This window comes from Rattus rattus, chromosome 2, assembly GCF_011064425.1.
Source record: "Rattus rattus isolate New Zealand chromosome 2, Rrattus_CSIRO_v1, whole genome shotgun sequence".
NCBI lineage: Eukaryota > Metazoa > Chordata > Mammalia > Rodentia > Muridae > Rattus > Rattus rattus.
Genome location: NC_046155.1, coordinates 152354817 through 152360874, shown reverse-complemented (window position 1 = coordinate 152360874; position 6058 = coordinate 152354817).

Below are 6058 nucleotides of genomic sequence, written 5' to 3'. Positions count from 1 at the left end.
ACTGTTTTTCCAGGGATCCTGAGTTGGATTCCCAGCTACCAGATGGTGGCTCACGACCATCTGTAATGGGATTTGGTGCCCTCTTTTGGTGTGCCTGAAGACAGCTACAGTGTACGCACATAACGTATAAAATAAATAAATAGAAATATACAAGTAGTTACTTGTATAAGAAGAAGCCATACTTTTTTCTTGGTATACAAGTATACAAGAAATATACAACTAGCACTTGCCCAGGGTGCACCAGGCCCTAGATTTAACTGGGAGCACTGCACAAACAACCCTGTATGCTCCAGGCCCTCAAATGTGTTTATTTAAACTATAATTTTGTATTCTTGGCTTATGTATTAAGATACTGGTTTCTGATAGAATCTGTAACCCTAGCACCCCTCAAGCGCCCCCAGACAGAGTCTTAATGTAGCCTCGGATATCCTGGTATGCTCTATGAAGACCAGGCTAGCTTGGAACTCCACCCTCCCCCAACCCCCTAAATGCTGGAATTAAATTAATTAAAGGCATGTACCACTACACCTGACTAATCTTATTAGCAGTTTTGAGGCTGAGGCAGGAAGATTTAAAAAAAAAAATTAGGGCCAGCCTGGACTACAGATGAGACTCTGTCTTGAAACAATCATACGAACAAACAAACAAAGAAATGACACATTGTACACTGTTCATTTGTACAAGTTTTAAGTAAGGTCTGACTGTGTTCTGCCCATGCCCCCCTCCAAAACATATATTGAAAGTCTGTTTTCCGGGCATGAATGTGCTTGGAGACAGGCCCCTAATGATAATGATCAAGACTTAAGTGAGGTCATCATGGGGCCTGACCCAAATGACTCATAAAAGAGGAAGTCTATAAAGGTAACTGGTCGTAAAGGTCAAGTGGGAGGCAGGCGGATCTTTTGAGTTTGAGGCCAGCCAGGGCTACATAATGATGCCCTGTCTCAAAAATAGAATGAAGTAAAAGTAAATAAATCATAAAAGAAGGAGAAAGACAACCAAGATATTTGAGATAAACTAAAGGGCCAGAGGCCATGAAGTGGCACAATGTTTTCCCACCCAATTAAAAGGCAAGAATATTGACGAAAAGCAAAAGGCAAGGAGGACAGACCTGGCAGGTCACGGTCTGTGGACACTTTATTGTGAAGCAGTTGCAATTTCCTTGTACCCGTGCAGCAGCAGTTAAAATGGAGGTCCATCCCCCGACATAAAAGCCACCAGTGCACATGGATATGTGTACAATATTTACTGCAGGCTTATGTGTTTCATCAAAACCCTGGAAATAACCCTCAGGATGTTCTCAGGAGGGCAGGAACACTCACGGTGACCCACTCAGCCCATGATATCGGAGCAGGGAAGTTCAATGTGAAAGAATCACGAAGTATATGGGCTTTGAGTAATGAGGGCGTCATGTTGTGGTTTGCCTTGGAGTTCTCTCTGAATTTATAAAATAAAGGCAAGAGCGCTAGATTTGGGCAGAGGGAGGAATCAGGAGCAAGAGGGGGATTAGATTCAGAGAATAGGTTGAGAGAGGACAGTTGGCAACAGTTGAGCCAGTGGAACCTGAGCAGGAGGGGAAAGGATGGAACAGTGGAGAGAGTGAGGGGAAGAGAAGGAAGCTAGGAGGAAAAGGGGACGGTTTAGAGACAGGATGGGGAACTGAGAAGAGTTAGAGGAGACAGGAGAAGGAGAGAGAGGAGAAGCTAGGAGTCGTTGTAGGAGAAGGAGAAACTAAAGCATGGAAGAGTTGATATATTTGGGAGAGTGAGTAAAGAGAAGATGGAAAGAGGGGAGAAGCGAGGAGTCGTTGTGGGAGAAGGAGAAGCTGGAGACCTGGCAAATAAAAGGTGCAAGGGATGGATGGTACCGGGCTTTGTATGTTTAAGTGGGCAATTATATCTTACCAATTGGATCTAAGATTATTGTGTTGTGTGTTCTTTTATGTAAGAGTCTGAGTGTAAGAAAGTGTGTGGCTGGGCTGTGTTTCTGCCAAGATATCTAGCAGATATCTGGGGAACTGAGGTGTAGGACCCTAGCAGGGTAAAACACCCCGAAAAACATTTACCGTTTTTGTTTTTATTTTTATATATTTACAACAACAGCGTCAGTAAGAAGAGACTTTCTTGAAAGCTCTCTCTTGTGTGTCCGTGGGTATGCTCCTTATGTACATCCCTCATGTGCTACAACTTGGTTTTTAAGACAGGGGCTCTCTCGTTGGGACCTGTGGCTCTCTGACTAAGAGAGCCCCACAGATAGTCCTGTCTGCTGACCCAGTGATGGAATTCACCACCAACTCTCTGGCATGACACCCGAGAAAGAATTTCCTGTCCCTTCAGGACTGAGATTCAGGGATCTTGGAGATGATGGGTCTATGGGTCACTGGGTAACAGATCTGTGGAACTTGCTGGAAATCTGCCTGGTGGAACTTGATGTCTGCCTGCTAGGGTGCTGGGGGCAGTCTTATTGTAGTTCTTCCTACGGGCTGCCTGAGGGTGAGGGTGGGAGGAGACTGGGGAGGGTGCTTGCTCAGCAAACTCTCATACAGCAGGAGCCTGGGCCCCCAGAGACTAGAATGGAATCCGTCCAGGGTTGGGGTGGGGTGGAGGGCACAGGATCTAGGACATCTTGTACCTGGTCTTTCCATGTTTCTCTGGTGCCCTCTAATGACCGAACTTCATCACTGCAAAGAAAAATATTTAAAGGGTCCAGAACTATATCCCATTGAGCAGTCAAAAAGGGTACATTTGGAGCTGAGACAATAAATTGTTAAATCGGCCAGGTTCTACTTGCCACAGAATTATTTGTAATGGCTAAGAACTAGAAACAACACAGGCGTTCTCAAAATGATAATGAAAGGACCTGCGTATTCTCAAAGAGTAACGACTGATCAAGACTACTGAACGCTCATTCTGTGAGGTGTTGTGGCAGACACTTTGAAATGTAGCAATTAGCAGGTCACACCTGTGACCCCAGGGCTCCGAGGCAGGCGGATCTCTGTGAGCTGAAGTTAGCTTGGTTCAGGCCAGCCTGAGTTACACTGTGAGATTGAGAAACACAGCAAGACCCCTAACAATACAGCAGCAACAAAAAACCAACAACAACAAAAAATATATATATCTCCATTGCTCTGGAGGGATTGTGGAGTGTTGGCTTCTCTAAATTTTATTTTCTTCCTTTTAAAAGAAAGGGTCTCGCTCGTGTAGACCATCCTGACCTTTGACTGGCTGGGTGACAAAGGTTGACTTTGGATAACCTTGAACTTCCGATCCTCCTGCTTCTACCTCCCCAGTATTGGCTTTCAGGCAAGTAGCACACACACCACACCTGGCTTCCAGGGGCTTGCAATTGCTTTCTGTGAAGTGAAAAAGGACAAAAGAAAAGGAGGGGGTGGGGGTGGGGGATAAAAATATCTCCAAGTGGGACTGGAGCGATAGCTTATTGGTTAGAGCATTTGCTGCTCTTGCAGAGGACCGGTTTCAGTTCCCAGAGCCCACGTGGTGGCTCACAACCACCTGTGACTACAGTTCCATGGGATCTGTTGCCCAATTCTGACCCCTGGGAGCACCAGGCGTGCACAGTACACTTACACACAGGCAGAACACTCATACACATAAAGTCTTTTCTAGAAAAGTATCTTCAATAGAAGCTGGATCTGGAAAGAGCTTCAAGATCTAGGACTTGCCCAGGGTTCACCAGGCCCTAGTACTGGGGGTACTGCACAAACAACCTCCATCAAAAATACAGGGAGGAAGAAATGACAAGACAATAAAAGACTTAGACTTGCTTGTTGCCTTCTCCCCAACTCTGTCTCTCAGAAAGTCTTGTGGGCCTTAACCCCCTAGGGTGAGATCACCAGGTATGCCACCATATCCCTTTTCCTTGTGTTTTTTATTTGCTTACTTGTTTATTTTGTGTCGATGAGGATTGAACCCAGGGTCTTCTCCATGTTAGGCAAGTGTCTAGCTACACCCCTGTCCACTTTATACTGGGCAAAAAGGGGGAGATGACTTCCGTGTTTAGCTACTTCAAGCCGATTCATTAATTAAGGTGTGCATATGTGTAAAAGACATCCCCCTCTCCCCTTTCTCTTGAGTCTTTGTGAATTTCCCATCATGCCTACCAATCCCACTCGTTTTCCTGTCCCTCCATATCTACTCTCTGCCTTTGCAACCTCCCCCCTGCCTCCACAAAGAAAACAGATAGACAGACAAAGCTTGCCATTGAAGCTTCAGTGTGTCAGATATTATACTCTTTTGCCTAAACAACTTTTTTTTTTTGCAAATATTCAATTTAATGATTCATTAAACTGAGTCTGGTTGGCTTCTGGACTCCTCCCAGATATCTGTTGTCCTGTCTCATGGAGTTCCTGCAGCTTTGGTTCTGGAGGACTGGTCCCTTCATGCACTCCATCAGTTCATAGATGGGGGAGATGTTGGGCTGGGCCAACTCAGAGCTCTGGATCTGGACCTGGGTGATAGCTGAGTCGGTCAGCTCCGTGTTCTCACACCATTGGGCCAGCTCTACTGTGCTGCCCAAGTAAAATGGGTGTGTGTGTGTGTGTCTGTGTGTGTGTGTGTGTGTGTGTGTGTGTGTGTGTGTGTGTGTGTGTGTGTGTGTGTGTGTGTGTGTGTGTGTGTGTGTGGTGTGTGTGTGGTGTGTGTGTGTGTGTGTGTGTGTGTGTGTGTGTGTGTGTGTGTGTGTGGTGTGTGTGTGGTGTGTGTGTGTGTGTGTGTGTGTGTGTGGTGTGTGTCTGTGTGTGTGTGTGTGTGTGTGTGTGTGTGTGTGTGTGTGTTGTGTGTGTGTGTGTGTGTGTGTGGTGTGTGTGTGTGTGTGTGTGTGTGTGTGTGTGTGTGTGTGTGTGTGGTGTGTTGATGGTCATGTTCGTGGTCTTCCAAGTGTGGGGCTGGAGGGATGGCTCAGCTATTAAAGGCTAGGCTCACAACCCCAAAATAAAAGTGATGGACATTCTTAAGACACAAAAAGTATCACGTGAGTCTTTGAAATGTGTACTGATCTGTGGGGAAAGGTGAACATAGAAGGACCTGGGCTTATTGTTACAATGTTCAGGGGCGGACATTCACCCAGATAGATCTACCTCAAAATGATAACGGTATGTTGTATTGATTAATTTTTTACTCTTTATGCACATGGGTATTTTGCCTTCTTGTGCACCTGGTGCCTGTGGAGGCCAGAAGAGGGCATCAGATGCCCTAAAATTGGAGTTACAGATGGCTGCGAGCCACCGTGTGGGTGCAAGAGATTGAACCCAGGGCTTCTTGAATGGCAGGCATCTACCAACTGAGTTACACCCCCAACTCATGGCAGTTAGGTTTTCTGATAAGATTACAGATGACTTTTAAGGAATTAAAAAAAAAATACTGTTTTGAAACAGGATCCAACTCTGTAGCCCTGGCTGACCTTGAACTCACAGAGATCCGTCTGCCTCTCTCGCCTTTAGTGCTGGAACTAAAGGTTTGCATCACCATGCCCAGGTATTTTTGTTATTTTTAGCTAGGTGTAGGCGTGTGCGTCTCTGTGCAGGTATATGCACATGAGTGCAGGTGACCTAAGAAACTAGAGGAGGCTGGGTCCTCTCGAGCTTGAGTCACAGCAGTTAAGAGCTGCCCAACATTGGAGGAAGCTTCTGGAATAAACACTCCAGCACCAGAGAGGGTGGAAGAGAAGAGATATCCTCACTGGACTGAAGCCAGGACAGCCCTGAAAGTCTGGGTCCAGTTTGCATTCTCTTTTTCTACTCTAAAACCACAGCGTGGGTGGGCAAGCAAGAGATCTTACAGAAGCACAAGTGGCAGTCAGTCGGTTGTCAAGGGCAACGGCCCATTGTTTCGGCTCCTTCTCCGGGTCATTCTGTTCCAGGTAGCAAGGGAAGTCACTCTTGACAAATGGGCAGTGCAAGCAGCACTTTAAGTCACTAAATAGTCAATGTCTGATAATTGGTCATTCCTACCTTAGTGCACTACACAACACAGGTGCTAGGAAGTGAACTCGGGTGCTTTGCAAGAGCAGTAAGCACTCTGAACCACTGAGCCATCTCTTC